The sequence below is a fragment of the Lagopus leucura genome, unplaced genomic scaffold, assembly GCF_019238085.1.
Source record: "Lagopus leucura isolate 7727_CA_CO unplaced genomic scaffold, USGS_WTPT01 Super-Scaffold_100002, whole genome shotgun sequence".
Lineage (NCBI taxonomy): Eukaryota > Metazoa > Chordata > Aves > Galliformes > Phasianidae > Lagopus > Lagopus leucura.
In genome coordinates this window covers 1,036,050-1,056,627 of record NW_024962263.1, presented here as the reverse complement: position 1 = coordinate 1,056,627, position 20,578 = coordinate 1,036,050, and the positions used below count along the sequence as shown (strand labels likewise).

General features: G+C 39.7%; 1 long non-coding RNA gene across 1 annotated transcript; it reads left to right on the top strand.

Annotated features, from left to right (window-relative positions):
- Window positions 1-1,483: 1,483 nt before the first annotated feature.
- On the top strand, window positions 1,484-16,267 carry LOC122178622. The gene is made up of 4 exons (XR_006178400.1): window positions 1,484-3,383; window positions 3,526-3,608; window positions 10,020-10,093; window positions 15,987-16,267. It is a non-coding gene; the product is annotated as an uncharacterized LOC122178622 (long non-coding RNA).
- Window positions 16,268-20,578: the final 4,311 nt, after the last annotated feature.

The window sequence follows — 20,578 nt, the reverse complement described above, 5'->3', positions numbered from 1 at the left end:
TCCCTGATGTTTGTTGAACATTTATGGAGACCAAACAGTGGATGTGAGCACAGTGAGGTGAGTGGTGCTTTTCAACAATGGCGACAGTGATCATGGCTCCCCTCTGCATCTGTGGTGCAGATTTTTATGAGTGGTGCATGCAGGCTCCTCCTCACTCATCTGATTCCCCTCGAAGACATCCATGTGACAAGCAGACCTGGTCTCAACCCTTCATCTTCCAATATAAGAAGTGGAAGGAGATCCCTTTCTTCTTCAAGTCCCTGACTCCTCTTTGATATCTTTGCTAGCCTTGACCACGTGAAAGATTTTACCTTTTTTTCCCAGTGTTTTTTATAATACTGTGACAGAGCGGTAGGGGAGGCAGAAAGATTCAAGTTATATGGAATGAAGCTCTAAAGGACTAGAAAATGCCACAGTTCTTTGCCTCAACAACCTTCATCTGAACCCATTGCAAGATATGACATGGTATAAGTGTCAGTTACAAGAATGTATTCCCTTACTACTTAATAAGTGTATATTAAAAACAGTATTTATAAATTTTTGTTTTCTTAAAAGATATCTTGATTAAAGGAGGGAAAAGCAAAGAAGTGGAGTAGTGAATCAGTTGTTATGCTTATAAAAGTGTGGAGGACCTGGATAATTATAGACCAGACAGCCTCACCTCCATCCCTGGAAAGATGATGGAACAACTTCTCCTTGGCACTGTCTTTAGGTGTGTCAAGGACAAGCGGGCCATTAGGGACAGTCGACATGGCTTCACGAAGGGGAAATCATGCTTGGCCAACCTGATAGCATTTTAAGCAGACATAACCAGGTGGATAGATGATGGCAAAGCAGTGGGTGTGGTCTATCTTGATTCTAGTAAAGCATCTGGCAGCATCCCAGAGCATCCTCACAGATGAACTGAGGAAGTGTGGTCTGGACGATTGGGTAGTGAGGTAGACTGTGAATTGTTGGAAGGAAAAAAGCCAGAGAGCTGTGGTCAATGAGACAGAGTCCAGTTGGCAGCCTGTGTCTGGTTGAGTTCCTCAAGCGTCAGTACTGGGATAAGTACAATTAAATATATTCATCAACAACTTGGATGGAGGAAGAGAGTGCACAGTCGGTAAGTTTGCTGATGCCACAAAACTGGGAGGAGTGGCAGATAAACCAGAAGGCTGTACTGCCAACCATTGAGAACTAGACAGGAAATAGCTTTTCCTGTACGAAAAAGCTATAGTAGTATAGGAAGTCATGTCAGAAGAAGTAAGGTTTACATATGAACAGCTGATTAAAAGAGAGATAAAAAAATGAACAATAAACGGTCAGTCCCTGCACTACAGAAAGGACACCAACACGTTGTCCGCCTATTCCAGAGAGTGCAGTTAGGTTTGTGGATTATACCAGTTTTGTTGTTGCCATTGCTGTTGCAATAGTGACAGGGGAAGTTTGCAAAGAACTACAAAGGGAACTTCTAAGTGTAAACGAACGGGAAATCAAATGGTGGATGAAATTCATTCCGGTTATTTGTAATAAATGTATTGACAGAGGGAAGAAAAAAGCTAATCATACAAAGTTACCTCTCAAGAGTAAATTATTAGGCTTATGAGTATTCCATGAAAACTTTATCTCCACTGCAGTCAAGAAAGTAAAGCTGTTGTTATCAGGAGGCATACTGTTGTTATCAGGAGGGAACATTGCTACGTTCGGATCCTCTGATCAATCCTGAGATTGTTTGCATCTGTGCAATCATAATTACTCCATCTCCACCAAAGATCAAAAATGATGTACTGGAACAGAAGGAACTGTGAAGAAGGCAAAAAAGGTGACTGGCGGTATTAGAATGGCTGCAGTAGAAGAAATGACCAAGAAAGTTTGTAATTTCTTGCTGCACAGAAAGCAAACAATTGAAAGAGGCACAGGAAAGAGGTTTCTGAAAGCACAAAGAGCATAAAGAAAAGAGAAGTGACAGTGAACAGGCAATCCCTTGTTAATAGTAAAAACTGGGGGCATCAAAGAACATCAGCAGGGCTGAAGTTTGAAACAGGACAGAGGGGACTTCTCCATGAAAGGCCTAAGTGAGCAGCGGGCCTCCTTGTGGCTGGATATTGTGAATGTCAGACGTTTATTTACCTGTGCTCTGGGCCAAAGAAAAACCCTTTGTTCTGTCTAGCACAGCTCTTGATTCCCTGGAGCCTTGGTGCATACTGCTTCTCTAATGCTATTTCTACCAGAGAATATTCTCATGCTTTTTCAGTCTTATGAATATAGAGGCTGAAAGTGTGCAGCTAAAAAGTTTGTGTTGCAGAGTGAGGAGGAAAAGCTGAACTGCTGAACAGAGAGATGACCAGAAGTGTAAGAACACCGAGCCCGGCAAACTCAGTGAACAAGTGAGAACTGCAAGAGCAGAATTGTAGTCTTCCATTTCAAATGTTAAGGAATGCAAACAGTTGGCAGAGCTGAGAAAAGTAAACAGAACTTCTGCTTGGAAGACAGAGGTTTTTAACCAGCAGGAAAACTCTAGCATAGATGAAGACAGCTGGAAACAGTAGACAAGTTACGCACTCATGTCCTCATTGAAATGAGACTTGCTGGATCTAAAAAAAGAGACAAGCAGCTAAGTTAAATCAGAATGGATATGTACCAGTCTTACTGCCCACGTTGAGAGCAGGGTATAACTAGCTGACATCAGGGACCTGTTAGTACTGCCTGGCTCTTAAGGCTACAAATGACCATCAGAAACTCACAGAATCTCAAGATCCAGCAAGAGTGAATTAATAGACTGCTTTAGGGTCTATTTAGATTTAGGGATTTAAAACTAATGGAATGCAGGGGAAATGCTTTGCTTTGCCTTCTTTTATCCAGCGGTGTTAAAAATATGCAGCACTGGTCAGAAATCCCCACAAATGTGCCCACACCACATTGATGGCTCTTTCAGCAGCACTTTGTGAGGATCATCTGCAGGAACAGCGTCACATCTGTGGGAGCAGCAGAGATGTCGCTTCCTTTGTCAACGAGTTTTCTGAAATCAGAGAAATGCTGTGCTGCTGTTTCTCAGGGAACGCAGTAACTTCAGGCAGTGCCACAGAGCGACGGCCCTGGGGTGGTGAACGGCAGAGAGGGGAGTCCATCCATCCTTCCAGTGCAGAGGTGGGAAGTTTTAGGCTGTGGTCTGACGGAAAGTCTACGTGGAGTCAAATTTCAGAGCTGGAGCCCTGAACTGCAGTGAGTCACACAGAGAGCCTGAGAGCTGCCTTTGTTCCACTTGTGTCTGAACGTTGGAGGAGAAACAGCAGGCTCCAGTTTTCTGTAACTTGTTTTCAGAAGTATAAAATTCATGTTCACTGAACATTTTCCTTCCGCCCTTGAGGTCTTTCAACTGACTTTCAAAAAATGCTGTCATGGTAAGAATTCTCACTTCTATGTTATTTTTTTAACCCTCATGTTTCTGTATTACATTTTTTGTCTCATTTTTTTCCTACCCTCCTCCTTTTTTTTTTTTTTTCCTTTTTTTTTTTTTATTTTTTTCCTGCACACCTGCTTCAGTTGTGCCTGGTGGAGCTGGAATGTGCTGCTACTGTTCTTAGGCTTGTCGATCCATGCTTGTTCAGCAGCTCAGGTCATAGAAGGTAAGACTTCTCCAAATCACTTGTATAAATTGAGAGTAAGAGTTAATTTTAAGATAAGCTTTCTCAGTATAGGAAGAGACTCTAAACTGAAGTTCTTCATTTTCTCTGCTGCTTATGGTTCTTAATTTCATACAGGGAAGCTGTTGCAAGCTAAGGCACATACGAGACAAAGAGATGAGCTGAGAGAGCCAGCATGGCTTCACCAAGAGCATATTGTGCCTAACCAATCTGGTGGCCTTCTGTGATGGATTGATGGCATCAGTGGACAAGGGGTGGGTAACTGATGTCATCTTCCTGGACTTCTGCAAGGCTTTGACATGGTCCGTCACCACATCCTTCTCTCTAAATTGGAGATGTGTGGATTTGAAGGATGGACTGTTGGATGGATTAGGAACTGGCTGGCTGGATGCAGCCAAAGGGCTGTGATCAATGGTTCTGTGTCAGGGTGGAGGCCGGTCACCAGCGGTGTCCCTCAGGGGTCGGTCTTGGGACCGGTGCTCTTCAACATCTTCATCAGTGACAGACGATGGCATCGAGTGCAGCCTCAGCAAGTCTGCAGATGGCACCAAGCTGAGCGGTGCAATCGATGCATTGGAGGGAAGGGAAGCATCCAGAGGGACCTGGGCAGGATGGAGAAGTGGGCCCGTGAAAACCTAATGAGATTCAACAGGGCCAAGTGCAAGGTGCTGGGGCAACCCCAGGTATTGATACAGACTGGGGGCAGATCTCCTTGAGAGCAGCCCTGCGCAGAAGGACTTGGGGTCCTGGTGGACGAGAAGCTGGCCATGAGGCAGCAGTGTGCGCCTGCAGCCCGGAAGGCCAGCTGTGTTCTGGGCTGCATGAAAAAGGGGCGGCCAGCAGGGAGAGGGAGGTGATCGTCCCCCTCTGCTCGGCTCTTGTGAGGCCCCATCTGCAGCGCTGCGTCCAGGCCTGGGGCCCCCAGCACAGGAAGGACGTGGAGCTCTGGGAGCGGGGCCAGAGGAGGCACTGAGATGAGCAGAGGGCTGGAGCAGCTCTGCTGTGAGGAAAGGCTGAGGGAACTGGGCTTGTTGAGCTTGGAGAAGAGAAGGCTGTGGGAGACCTCATGGTGGCCTTCCAGTGCTTGGAGGGAGCGTAGAAACAGGAGGGGGAACGGCTGTTTACGAGCATGGATTGCAAAAGGACAAGGATAGTAGTTATGACAGTATATTTTCATATATATGTATATAAAGGTGAGGCACAAAGAATTGCTCATCACCCACCTATTGATGTCCAGCTGTCCCCCCAGGAAGCAGAAGAGAGCCAGCTGAATTCCCACTTTGTTCAAAACTCTCCTTCGATATGTGTTCATATGATATGGAATATACCTTTAGTCAGTTTAAGTCAGCTGTCCTAGTTCTGTTTCCTCTCAGCTCCTTAGGCCTTTCAGTGAGAGCAATCTTGGCTCTGTACATCAACTGTAGGCATGTGTGTTTTACCAACATTGTTTTCCTCCTAGAACCAAAACATAGCATCGTATCAGACACTCTGAAGAAAACAATGTTGTCCCAGCTAAATCTAAGACAATATCCACCCTTTATTCCATACCACTTGCATGTTCTCTGCTCCCACAGCATCTACACATCCTAACTAACTACCATCACCTATTTTGCTTTTTGAGATACATATACACACATATTATTCCCATAGTCTATGGGCCATCTGTGTACATGGTCCATGGTATTCATTCAGTTCCTAATCTTGAGCTCCATCTGTCATACTGGACCGTAATATCATTGATGACATACAATATTATGAAGTAATTTAACATCTTACAATTTAAATCATTGGCTGTTCTCACACAACATCAAATCACTTTGAGGTACACAATGGATATCCCTATCCTTCCACATTAACCACCATATGCATTAACCACCCAGCTCTCGTAAGTTTGAAAGTCCCAGCACTCATTACTCTAAGTATAGTTTTGAACAGTCCATTGCATTTTTCAATTTTTCTAGAGGCTGGTGCACGATAGCAGGTGTGACATACCCACTGAACGCCACACTCTTTGGCCCAGGTGGATGAGAATTTTTTTCAGATATTAGTACCTTTTTCTGACTCAGTTCTTTCTAGGATGCCATGTTACCACAAGACTTGCTTATCAAGACCCAGGACAGTATTTTGGGTGGTGGCATGGGGCACAGGATGTGTTTCTAGCCATCTGGTGGTTGATTCTACCATTACAAGCACATGGCATTTGCTATGGTAAGTTTATGAGATTGGGATGTAATCTACCTGCCAGGCCTCCCCTTATTCATATTTTAGTCATCATCCTCCAGGCTGAAGAGATTTTATCTGCTTATCTTGTTTAATTATGACATGTTTCACTTTTTTTTGCTCTCTCGTGTAACTAACTACACATGTGCCAGTGGACAAGGTGTTTTTCACTTGCATATAAATGCTATTTGAATGGCACAGAAATGTTTTTACGTGGCACAAGTAGCTCTACAGACAGAAATGCCCTGTTTTAAGTTGGGATTTTTAGGAGTTGGTGCAACAGAGAACAAACCTTGCACTGATGTCTTTCTGTTGACAGCCTGAAGCGTGTGTTTAGAAGATAATGTCCACTTGACATTCAGGGATTTTAACAGAACTGCTCTTCCAGTCTTCAGCTCTGATAGAACATAAAGCTCAGTGCTGCCAAACAGTCTTGTTTTAGCAGGGGGATAGGTTGTTTCAAAAGCTCTTCCAAACTGCAATCAGCATTGAGATGATTTATTTCTGTAATGCTATGTCAAATGTTTCAACAAAAGTCGTGAAAAACATTTTAAACTATCAGATATTTCCTATAGGTAATTAATGCCTTACTTCATAACAGTTTTATTAAATACAAAATACAGAACAAGTATTCCTGAAACTCAATACTTCTATTATTATTTTCTTCAGAAATACAGAAGAGGTTTCAAGGATATGTCTCTTCCCTATGGCCCGTACTGTCTTTTCAATTACTTCAGTCATAGTACAAACTTGCTTTGTCATCTCCCAGCAAGGTACAGATTAGTTTCAAAAGAAAACACCATGGTGACTTTTCCCATTACAGCTTTGTCCATGTTCAAGGTATTACTTTCCACTGATCAGCTGATCTGAATTTTGTAGAAATCGTCATCTTCATCCAATCAAAGGTAATACTCAAGTGTTGGACTTATCCCTAAGTAATGTTCATTTCAGAATTTGTACTAAAACTGTTACTGAGAGGTAGTGATACATCTTGAATGCTACACCAAAGATCTACTGAAAGTGGTGCATGAATGCCAACAAACCTCTTTTCTAAACCTCAAAAATGCTGTGGTGTTGTTAGTAAGGTAAATAATAGAGTTTATTTGGCCCAGATTCATACATAGCCAAATGAGTACAGTCTTTTCTGAAATCTCTTCCATGAATAAGAAACGTAAGCGATTTATTGTGAGGACAAAGCCTGGCAGGATGTGTCACAATCAGATGTGCAGGGCCATCGAAAAGCTGCAAGACTGGCAGCTGAGATGGCATCAGTGGTTTCAGAAAGTGACCAAAAAAATGCCAAGCATTTGCCATCATGTGTACACACTGTCAGTTGGAGGAGACCTGGAGAATACCAAGTTCAACAAAGGTATGAAGAAGTATCCATATGATTACCACTTGGAAGAATCTCCTTGGATGGAAGGAAGAAAATAAAAAAGCCACATCATTATCATATTGATTCAATATCTCTTTGAATATATGATTTCATTTCAGTTTCGTTTATTGTTTTCTCACCAAAAACATTTGCTCCTGTTGTGAACTGAGACTCTTCAACTTTGCTCCTAGAAGGATAGTAAAGGAAAACTGCAAAATAAAATGGAGACTACTGTAATTTAACTGCAGTGACTTCAATGAATCTTCTAGCACCTAACTTTATCCTTCCTTTAGCTCTCTTGATTACATTTATTTATATCCTCTAGAAGGAAACAAAGTAAATAAAATTCTCATATGTGTAAGATAGTGTATTTGTGAGATCACGTTTTGATCCTGCAGTACTTAACTAGTATATAGCTGTAGAATCTGGATTTAAAAAGAATAATAATCTTATCTTCAAATAATCTGTATCTATCTATATATATCTATATATATATATTAACATTAGGTCAATGGTCACCTTTACTATTAAGTGGCCATTGTAACACAGATCACCAAAAGGCATAAAGCTACAACTTTAGTTTCAGTCAACAGGAATAAAAATTTGTTTGCATCTGCTTCTTCAGCAGATCAGAAAAAAAAAAAAAAACCCTGCAAAGTAGGCAGCTAAAGCAATGATGACATCTAGTGGTGAAAATAGATGGGATCGTTTTCAAGTTGTGGCAAGTTAAAATTTTTAGGGTGATTTTCAGGACAGACAATTAAAAATTAGATGGCTAGGTTTGACTAAAACTTTACGAAGTCTCATAAGTAAGTACAAAAGTTTTATATCATCTTTAAGATAACAATTAATTAAAAATAGAACCTAGAGGATGATGTGCCTAGAGAATAAGGAACATTAAATCCTATTTGGTGTATATTTATTTATGAGTAGATATGATGCTGACAGTGTGAGACGAAGAATAAAAAATGAATATTATCATTCACTAACCTAATGGAAATATTAGTCCAACAGGATTCAGCACCTTAAATCTCTTGGAAGTATTCTTATTTTCCCGAGTGAAATACATAAATGCTAATCAACAGTTGCTTTTCTGAAAGGTATGGAATCTCAAGATAGATTTATGTTTAAAGAGATGGCTGGAGGTTGTCTGGTCCAATCCCTTGCTCAAATAGAGCCACCTAAAGCCACTTGCCAGCTATCTGCAAGGAGAGAGACTCCACAACCTCTCAGGTATACCTGTACCAGTGCTCAGTCACCCACACAATAAAAAAGTGCTTCATCATGTTCAGACAAAACCTCTAGTGTTTCAGTTTGTACCTGTTTCTTCTGATACTGCCTCTGGACATCACAGAAAAGAGCCCAGCTCCATCTTCTGTGCATCCTTCCTTCAGGCATTTAAAGGCACTGATAACACCCCTCTGAGTTTTGTCTTTTCCAAGATGATCAGTCACAGTTCTCAGACTTTCACCATAGGAGAGATGCTCCAGACTCTTTACCATAATTGCAGCCCTTCATTTGACTCTTTCCAGTATGTTTGTATTTCTAATACAGGGGAGCCCAGAACAGAACACATCACTCCAGGTACTTCTGAGTAGAGGGGAAGGATCGCTTCCCTCAACCAGCTGGCAGCAATTTGCCTAATGTAGCCCAGAATATCCTCGCAATCTTCTTTGTAGCAAGTGCAAATTGCTGGCTCATGTTCAACTTGGTGTCCACCAAGATTCCCAGATCCTTTTCTACCAGACTGCATCCCAGCTGGTTAGCCTTCAGCATATACTGCTGCATGGGTTGTTCTCCCCAGATACAGGACTTTTCACTGTATGTTGAACTGCGTGAGGTTATTGTCAGCCTGTCTCTCTAGCCTGCCTCTGAACGTCAGCAGGGCCCTCTGATCAATCAGCAAGCTTTATGTCATCTTCAGTCTTGCTTCAAACTTTGCCCCATCAGCTAAATCAGCAGTGAAGGTGTTAAACAGGACTGGACCCACTATTGACCTCTAGGGTACACTACCACTCAGTAGTCTCCAACTAGTCTTTGCATCATTGCCCTCTGCATCTGCTCATCCAGTCAGTTTTCAATCCACTTCAATGTCTGCCCAACCCAATTATGCAACAGCTTGTCTGTGATGATAAAAGTTAACTGTTTTCTTACTGCTTGCAGAGAAGGCTTTAAAGTCAAGAAGAACTTTGTTTCCATTTTCCTTGTTTGTGTAATACATATAATTTATATATGATTTTTTTTAATCGGATTTTTCCTTTTTGTTTTTCTAAATAATATTTCCTTTCTATATATGACTATAGAACAGAAAGAACTAAGGTGTCATCAATACTATAGAGAGACTATGAATAAAATAAGAGAGAATTTGTTTATAAATTCAGCATCTTAAGGAGGGCTATAAGAAAGGACAGACTGTTTAGCAGGGTTTTTGCGTTAGGATGAGGGGAAATAGTTTCAGACTAAAAGAGGCAAGATTTAGACTGGATATGAGTAAAAAGTTTTCAACAATAAGGGTAGAGAGGCACTGGAACAAGTTGTCCAGAGAGGTGATAGATACCCTTTCCCTGGGGACATTCAAGGTGCCGTCTCCAACATGCTTAAGGCAATAGAAAATCAGTCTGTCAAGTGAAGAAGTGGTGGTTTACTGAGGAGTCAGAAGAGCAGCAATATTGAGTATGTAGAGTGACAGAAATGTGAAAAATGTAGCAGGACAAAGAGAAGCAAGTGCTATATCAGGATAGATTTCTTTTCTAATCTTACTCGCAAAACTGATAACTATTTAAATCTCTGGCTTTCAGATAACAAGGGAAAGACCACATCTGAAATACAAGGAGAGAACAAAACCTTACATGGTAGGACGTTTGAAGCTCAGGTACTTTTCTCACTTTAGTCGGTTGATACATTTTGTCTCCAAAATAAGTTTTGATGAGAAAACTTACAATCAAGTAAAAGAGAACAGATCAACTTCTGGTCCTGCAGCTTACATAAGACATACGTTAAATTCTTTAACAAGGGTCGTGGCTTGGTGTGATAATATTGAACTCCTACTTTACAAATTTCCAGTGTGCCTTGCTTAACCTGAAGATTTCTAATGTTTAAATTGCATAAGATTTTATTTCAGTCTGGATGGGTCAGTCTACTTGCCTACAAAAATAAACTGCCTACCAAAACATCTTTTTAGACTTTGATTTTCTCAGAGCCTGTCTCCTAAGAGACAAGTTGTTTTAATTCCTGCTGTGTTCCGTTGAAAGTTGTACATGTCCTGAGATGATCTTCTCCTTCAGAAGTAAATTTCAAACTTCTGACCACATTCATAGTCACCCCAACCCCAGCAGTCTGAAAAATACAAGATAATTCAATATTTAACACAAACTGAGAGAAATGATTTCTTCAGCTCAAACATTTGAATTGGAAGAACTCACCTGGATTTTTTGGCTACAAACCTGCAAATGCTTCTAGTTGAAAACTAGTTTTCACAAGAGTCAGCAGTTTTTGTCTTGCACAACTTCCTTCTAAAAGTTGCAAGGACACAGCAATCTTGCTGATAGATAGCATTCATCCTTTAGTGACCAGAGATGTAAATGAATTTGGTAAGCCAAGTCTCTAACAGAGGATATAGTAGTTCAGTCACTATTCAGGTTCTATAAATTGAAGAAATAACGGCTGGCATCACAGGTACAAAAACAACTGGTTCTGCAGAACTCTTCAATTCACTACAATAGTTTAAATATTCTCTTAACTTCAGCATGTGTTAAAATATTTGCAAACAACAATCCACAAACAACAGTGGACATGCAATAGTAAGTTGTAAGAATTTTGTGTTTCTTATACACTTGAGATGCAGATAAATAGAATATGCATATTTTGATTATTCAGAACTTTTCCAAAACTTGAAAATATAGCAGCTTAATATCTTCTCCCTGGCATAATAACAATAAAAAAAAAGATTCATAATGCAATTCAGAGCCAAATATTACTGTTCAGGGAATGCTTCTGAGAAGGGATCATTGTGTACACATTCCCCTAATAGAACAAGAGGATTTACTTCACTGTGAGTGACTGTTTTTACATATAGCCTTTCTTCTTTTAATGAAGAAAATAACTTATTAAAAGGAAGATATATCTCAAATGCTTCTTCCTTCCATAGCAAATAATAAACTCATCCTGACGTCGCACCTGCCCTTGCTCTTTCAAATTTATCTAAGAGAAAGTAGCAATGTTTTTACAGATGGCTGCTTTATTTTCACTATGTCTAAAGAAGGAGAATGGAAGATTATGCCTACTCCAGAGCTGAAAGCTGAATAGGGAGATATGGTACAACGTTATGCGGATGTGTTGCTCTAGGTGCAGGGCTGCACTTGCTCTGTTGATTAAAACAAAGCAATGTGAATCTGTTAGAACTATTTTCAGTTCCAGACAGATAACTGAAAAAGTCAGTTACCTCTTCATTGTGCAAACATACAATTCCAGAGAGAAACAGCATATCTAGGCACTTCGCTGCTCATATGTGGTACATACAGAAGCATTTTAGGGTAGGCACGACTTCCACAATTCATTTTTTTCTTAAATATATTGTACAGCACTGTACTCTCTGGGATTTTGATTCATAACTGAATCTTACAAGCTCCAGCGCAGTACAGATAAAGGTGTTAAAGCTTTCCTGGTCATGTGCTATTCTGGTGAAAAAAAAAACTGTGGCATGAAAACCAGGTGAACAGCAAAGGTACAGTTGAAAAGAGTTTACACTGCATCCTTGAATATCATCAAGCAGATAATTTCACAGAATCACTGAACTGCAGGGATTTAAAGGGTCCTCAAGAAATCACCAAATCCATTCCCCCTGATAAAGAAGGTACCTTACAGTAGTTTGCAGAGGTCAGTGTCCAGACAGGTCTTGAATATCTCTATAGATGGAGACTCCACAATCTCTATGGGCAACCTATTCCAGTGCTCCGTCATCCTTCCTGTAAAGAAGTTTTTCCACACGCTCGTATAGAACTTCCTATGTTCAGTCTTTATGCCACTGCTCCTTGTCCTATCACTACACATCACTGAGAAGAGCCTTGCCTCATCCATTTACCTCCCACCTCCCTTTTTTCCATGACGTAATTGAAACTTCACCATCTCCTCAACAGCCCTTAGATCACTAAGCTCTTGCTTCTGAACCCTTACTCACTCTTCGATTATATCAGTCATTAGATGTGCATATTTGCTCATTTTTTGACTGGGCTTCAGCAAATAAGAGGCCAAATCCATAATACTTCGTACTGCCCAGATTCTGTTGCTTGTTCTGCAGAACTAGCAGAAATGAACTGCTGCTAATTTGTGTTCCCTAAGCAACTATAAAATCAACATGCAGTGATCACATAATTTTCATAAAGTGAGGAACTAGGCTGTAATTACTATAATTACTGGACTGTAGTTACTGTAATAACTGGAGTGATGAATTTCTAGTCCTTCCTATTTCTCTACTAATCAGTTTAATTTTATCATTAAATTATTTTTCAGTTAAAAGAAGAAATAAAGTAAGACTGCATACCAACTTAGGGAAATTTTCTAAACTGTAGCTGCACTGGTGTTTTCTTCAAACAGACATCAGCAGGACAACCAATGACTAAAGTTAGGAAACTTTTCTCCCTATAAGGTATCACTGCTTCTAGATCCAATACTCTGTAAATTTAGGCAGTTGTAGTAATGTATATTTCATTTTTCCATAGAAAAAAAATCCTAAGTATGGTTGTCCTTAAGATAATGCTAACATCATATCTACCTGATTCAATTTCTTTGATATGTGATAAAAGATAATTTCTGTAATAATGGGCTAACAGCAAAGTTGTAAGAGTTCAGATACTGAAATCAGCACAGACAGAAACAAATATTTCCCTGTAGAGTACTACCATGGAGAGAAGATGCCCAAATTAATGATTACTATGATTTCATAAAAGATTACTTCAAGCTCCACAGAAAGAATGAGAGTGGAAGGCAAAAGGAACAGCTTGCCCAGCACACGTTATAATCATGGGAAACTCTTACAATCTGCATTAAATGAATAACCATTTGCTAAGTTTCAAATGTTTGTCTTCTGCTCATAGAATCATAGAATGCTTTGTGTTGGAAGGATCCCTAAATATCACCTAGTTCCAACCCTCTCTGCTGCATAAATGGACTGCCCTAATCCTGATTCACCTTGACCTTGCACACTTACAGGCTTGAGCAGTCAACTGCTTCAGTGAACAACATATTACAGTGCCTCTCCATCCTCATAGTTAGTAGTTGTTTCCTAGTATGTAAGCTAAATCTATATTCCTTTATTTTAAACCCATTACCCTTCATGCTATCACTACAGTCCCTGACAGAGTCTCTCCACATCTTTCATGTAAGCCTCCATTACGTACTGGATAGTACCTACTCTTCCTACAATATGTCATCTGCACCACTCAGCTTGGTGACATCCATAGAATTGCTGAGGATGTACTCAATTCTACTGTCCATCTTGCTGACAAAGGTATTTATACCGGCAGTGTTAATAACAGTCTTAACACAAACCTCTAAAGGATACTACTCATCTTTACCTGGACATCAAAGCCATCAACATGATTTTATCTTCCCTTAATCATTAAAACTACAACCCTCTCATAGAAGCCACCAAATTTGTCAAGCATGATTTGCCTTTAGTGAAGCTATACTGGCTGTCATCAATCATGTCTTCAATTTCCATGTGTCTTAGAACAATTTCCAGAAGGATCTGCTCCATGGTCTTGCTGAGCACAGACATGAGATTGAATGGCCTCATAGACCCTGGGTCTATTTTTTTTCTTCTTTTTTAATTGTGGGGTTTATATTTCCCCTTTTCCAGTGGGAACTTCATCAGACTGCCACAGCTTTTCAAATATGTTGGATAGGACATTGTCTTAACAACTTCATCTGTCAGTTTTCTCAGGATACTTGGATGCACGTCATTAGGTCCCACGGATCTGTGCACCTTTTGGTTCCTCAGATGGTCTTGAACCTTATGCTTTTCTCTGGTGGGTGGTACGTTGTTCTGGTTCCTGTCTTTGAATTCTGTTAACTGGGTTGTATGAGTAGAGAACTTGCTGCTGAATATTGAATTTGTTGAAAACCTCATCCTTTTTCATGTTGGTGTACCGAGTGCACTCCTTAGAGTGCATACAGTTTCTTTTATTTTATTTTGTTTCCCTATGTACTTGAAGAAACACTTGCTTTTTTTACATCTCTAACTAAGTTAAGCTCCAGCTGCACCCTGACTTCCATAATACCTTCTCTGCACTCAACACCATATCCTTTCTTGTGTTTTAATGCAGCAGGCAGCAAAACACCACACAGCTGTTTACTCATTTCCCCAGAGCAGGATGGGAAATAGAGAAAAAAGGTAAAACTTGTGAATTGAGATAAAGACAATTTAATAGGACAGAAAAAGAGGGAAAAGTAATAAAAGAATATGCAAAAGAAGTGATGTACAATGCAGTTTCTCAACACTTACTGTCAAGCCAGTCCCTCTGCAGTGGCAAAGTCCCCCTGTTTTTTGTTCTGTATGACATTATATGACATGGTACATCCCTTTGGCCAGTTAGGGTCAGCTGTCCTGGTTCTGTCCATTCCCAACTTCTTACGTGCCCCTGGTTCCTTGATGGCAGGTCAATGTAAGAAGATGAAAAGTCCTCAACTTTGTGTAAGAACTTCTCAGCAACAACAAAAACATCAGTGCGTTATTAACATTCTTCTAATTCTAAATCCAAAACACAGCACCATATCAGCTACTGGAAAGACAATTAACCCTATCTCATCTAAACTAGGACAGTATTCACTTTTTATCTTACCAACATGTAACGAACATGTTCAACTTTTGCCCCAGAAGCCATATGTGACATCATCCACTCCCCAGCTGAGAGACGGCCCAGCTCCAGGCACCGACCTGTCTCTCAGCAACAACCAAATGAGTAGTGTGCTGTTTATGTTGTCTGAGCTGAAACCAGGAAGTGGGAGGGTGAAGTGCAATGCTAACTCAAGTTTTGGCATATAATTTTATGCATTTTGAAACACTGACTAAACACGGCCCTGTGAATAGCAAAGAATATTTGATCTCACTTTCCTCTTTGATAAAGGATAGGTTGTGATATTGATGAAAAATCATCAATTTTTGGCGTAATTGTGACTCCATTTTCATTTGGCATAAATACATTACCTACAAATTTTTCAATGAGATTTATATACATTTGCAATCAGATATTTAACTTTAAAATCTGATCATTTCTCTTCATTAGGCTTCTATAAGTTCTGTCTTACCAGAGAAAGATCTCTCTTGCTTCACAATAATTCCTTACTTGTGTCATTGCTCTTTGCCAGTAGGTACATCTGTGAAAAACAATTTAAAAAATGAAGTACAGGAAGAGTAATATTTCATCAAAAATCTGACAAAACCACGAGAACTCACTAAGAGCAGCAAGCATTTCCTTCAAACCAACCTGATGCACTAGATTCACAAAAGCAAGGTCAAATATCCCACTAGTTATATGTTTTTTGTTACTCGCTCATTTACGTTTTATTAAAAAATAATAAAAAATAAAATAAGCTTTTTTATTCATGTACGTTAACTATATTTTATGTTCTATGAGGGCTGGTCGAAAAGTAATGCCTCCTGTTTCATTATGTTGGTCCAATATGTCAGAGATCGATGTTGACGATGTTGTAGAGGTTGAACCTTACACCAGTATTGTTACATTTTGTTGTTGTACAACACATGGCAGCAGAGGAGCAGTCTGACAAAATGGCATCTGGCATGGAAGCGCCTCTGAAGTGAAGGTGTACAGAATACCTCCTCGCAGACAAAAAGTGGCAATGGCACCTGCTGACATTCATCACCTCTTGCCAAATGTTTCTGGAGACCAAGCAATGGATGTGAGCACAGTGGGGCAGTGAGTGGTGCATTTCAGCTGTGGTGACAGTGGCAGTGGTTCATCTCTTGTAGTTCCACAGATTTCCACAGGTGTGGTTTGCTGGCAAAAATACATGTGGTTTATCTCTATATTCTCTCTTTTTTTTTTTTTTTATTTTTATTTATTTTTTTTTGTGTGTGTGTGTGTGTGTGTGTGTGTGTGTGTGGCAATAGTCTATGGGGTGGTTATAGCAGAAAGCAGAGTAACTGGCAGTGCAGAGGCAAAGTCATTTGAGTTGCTGCATTGTGGAAAGATACTGCTGCCCTGACAGAAAATCTTACTGTGAAAGTATGTCATGTATATGCTCACACAGAATCATAGAATTCTAGGATTAGAATGGTTTTGCTTGGAAGGGACCTTTAAGATCATCTTGTTCCAACCCACCTACTATAGGCAGGGAGACATCCCACTAGACCAGGTTGCTCAAGACCCCATCTAGTCTGGCCTTTATTGCTTCCAAGGAGAGGGCATCCACAGGCATAACATTAAATGAAAATACTAAAAAATTGCAGGTGTTAGTGCAAGGGAACAGGGCTAGGAAAAAAAGGGTACATTATTTTTTAGGTTTCAAGAATCAATAATGCTTCAGAAGGAATGGAAACCCCTAGAGAAAAGTCCATCTGTTTGTGTGGTAAAGACTTTTGGGAAGCAGAATTCACTACTTCATAGCCTTGTCCACATATAAAAGTGTTGCAAAACGGCTATGTAATCAGTGCCACTAGTACAGCTCCTTGTAGTGCTGGTTAAAGCTAAAGAAAATAAAGACTATTTATCTTAAAGCCTGTTATTAGGACCATACTTGTAGTTACCACCACCTCTGCAGAACATTAGAGTAGTGTATTTCATGTAGCAAGATAAGTCAAAGGTTATAAGGAATAAGGCATATGTTCCTATTGCACTGGAGTGTCATTCTTTCTGGGAAAATCATTATGAATGATTCTTAAGAATCAAGAAGGCTACACTTGAGCCCAGAGATCCTTAGCATTTTCTGCACTGCAAAAAAGACCGTGTTTTTAAAATTAGTTCCAAATAAACACCCTCCTATCACATACTCTGAGGATTAATATATGCACAACACTTTATTCAACTTCTGAACTGGTCCTGTCTCACCCTTCTCCAGGCATACCACACTATACCTCCCTGCAGTCTGGGCTCTTGGATCTTGTAGAAACCTCTAGACACCAGATGTCCTGACTTTGTCCAAGACAGAGTTAATTTTCTTTGCAGACATTTTGTAATGCTGTGTGTCCTGCTTTCAGATGGAACATAGTTGATTTTCTCCATAGCATCTGATGCCATATATTGACTTTAGAAGAAAAGCAATGCTGATCAGACACCAGTGTTTTAGATGTTGCTGTACGGTGCTGTACAGAGCCAAGGACATTTCAGTTTTTAAGCTTCTTGTATTGTCCTGCCAGCAAGGGGGCTGAGAATGCACAAGGAGCTGGGAAGGGGGCACAGCCAGGACAGCTGAACTAAAACTAGCCAAAGGGATATTCCATTCAGTATGACATCATGTGAAAGAAAACTGTAAAACTGAGGAGAGTTGGCCTGAGAGGCTGTCAGTGCTCAGAGACCAGCTGGGCATCAGTTGGCAGGTGGTGAGCAATTGCTTTGTGCATCACTTGTTTTATGCATATATAGTGATATATAGAGATACATATATATAATGATTATTATAATCATCACTATTATTTCTCTTTTCCTTTTTTGTCCTAATAAATAGTTTTTATCTCAAGCTTTCTACTTTTTTTTTTTTTTTTTTTTTTTTTTTTTCCCTGTGTCTCTCCCCCATCATACTGAGTGGGAGGAGAGTGAGTGAAAGGCTGTACGCTGTTTAGCTTCTTGCCTGGTTAAACCACAACACCAAGTTTTGAATTCGTAATGTAAACAGTGTTGATAACACATGACTGATTTTATTGTTGCTGAGCAATGCTTATGTGGAGGCAAAGATTTTTCCATGTCTAATGCTACTTTGCCTGTGAGGAGGCACAAGAAAATAGGAGAGGACACAGCCAGAATAACTGATCTAGACTGAGCAAAGAGACATTCCATACCATGCCACGTCATGCTCAGTAATAAAGCTGGTGAAAAGAGGGTGGGATACAAGGGAGACATTTGGAGTGATGCTGTTCATCTTGCCAAGTAACCACTAGAGCTCTGCTTTCCTGGAAATGGCTGAGTATCTACATCTTGAAGAGAAGTAGTGAATGAATTTCTTGTTTTGCTTTGATTGTATGCACAACTTTTGCTCCACCTAGAAAAACTGTCTTTATTTCAACCTGTAAATTCTCACACTCACCTTTCCAATTCTCTCTCACATCCTACTTTGGGAAACTATGCAAACAGCTTTGTGGTTCTTAGCCATTTGAGGAGGTTAAATCACAACATCAGGGATGACAGGATCTTGAAATGTTTTCTTGTGGATACCTCTCCTGACCTTCTGCCAGGAAGGTAGGTTTTGTTTCAGTGAGCAGAGAAAGTAGTCTTGAAACCTAGAAGTGTATGTATGGAAAGAAGTGAATCCTGCCATCGTGCCAGAATCTACCCTGATCTGACCTGTATTTGTCAGCTGACTCCTCAGAGACTGGACTAGATGACATAACCACTTCTATGATTCTCTTATGCCACACAAGTTAAATTTTCACTCAGCTACAGCCTCAAGGCTCACAGCCCAATTGACACAGAGTCAAACTAAATTTCTTTGAATTACTTTTTGGATATAACACAGATATTTTCAGTACTGAAGATGAACATGTCAAAATCTCAGAGCAACAAGTAGTGAAATGTTAAATGGGCAAAAATGAAGAGGATTAGATTTTGTAAATAACAGAAAGCAGTAGCTCTAAGAAAAACAACTTTGGATGCTTATTTGTTCCATATTATTCTTGAAAAAGGAACTTCAGGTCAACCAACTCACCTGCAGTAGGTAGAATTGAAGGTTTTGTGCAGCACATCTCCTAGTTAACCTATCAGAAGAACCTGTTTTTTTTTTAAGGCAGAAGTGATATCACTCAGATCCACAAAAACATTAAATAAATTTCACTGTAAGCTTTGTCTTCCAGTCTTCCCTTTCCGTAATTGAAGAGCGCGTTGTCATATTGTTAAGAAACTTTGAATCTTACTTGAGGTTAAGATTTTGGAGTAAACTAGAATACAATTATGACTCCAAGGTAGGAGAAGGCCATGGCAGACTAAGTTTCACTTTATATTTGGTCCAATTTGTAGCAGCTCTGAAATAAAAAACTTTCTCTCATGTATCAGAATGTTTAGGTCAAAAACAAAGTTTCCAGTCTCGTCAGCTAAGAGCATAATACAAATAGTGGTAGATTATCTTCTGACACAGGCAACAATAACATATGTGTCATCATATGTCATCATATACGTGTCAACATATGTTACATACAGCTGTAACAGAAATTATCTAGTGTGTCTATGTGTCTCTCTGTGACAGTTGTATCATGCTTGTCATTCAGCAAAAGTCTGTGATCTGTTGCAGAGCAACGTACCTCTTGGTCCATTAAGCTAAGAAGACAGTAATCTGATCCTATGAGAATCCTTACCAATGAGTTCAGGTGCTGTTTTACAAGCTTATTATTTCAAATAGAGTTGTCTGTCCATGACTTCTGTATGCCTTATGTGGCAAGGGTGACAAGGGATGATGCTTTCTTCTAATGTTCCAACCACTGATATTGAATTATCAGCTAACCAGTGACTGCATGGACACGTGACAAGAACTGTTCATATTCTGCTACTGCAGCATCCTGGCTGCTAGCTGCAGGATGGTCTAGTCGTCTCTGCTATATTTTTCAATCTCTTCAGACCCATGTTTAGAAAACAGTCTTTATGTAATTCTATTAAGTATTTAATTCCACTAGATTATAATTTATATATTGGGATTGCAGAAAGCAATGTCAGGTGTAGAAACATCTTAATGGCATGATGACATCAGAAATGGCAGTTTTCACTTGGATCACAAAGTCTTCTGGGAAAATTAATTCATCCAATATGTGATCGTTTAGATTAGGATTCCTTGGTGTCTGTATAGGAAATAAAGCTATCTGGCTACCAGATCTTCAAAAGGGCATTGCGCAATAAAATAGAACCCCAAAAGTGGCTTGAATATTGGGATCAGAAGAATATTATGAGGTGCTATCTACTCTTACATATGTAACGTGTAAGTACTAGTGTTATTATAATAACATTAGTATGTACATACATATATATATACATATATAAACAAAACACTGGCCCTTTTCTTTTAAGGATGGAAATACTCACTTTATAAAGTCAGTGGAAGTCCTGTCATTCACTTTGGTTGAGTTAGGACTCAAAAGTATAACAGTAGTCAAGATATCTTCTAAAATTGCTGCTTTTAATGATTTGAGTTTTATAAATGACAT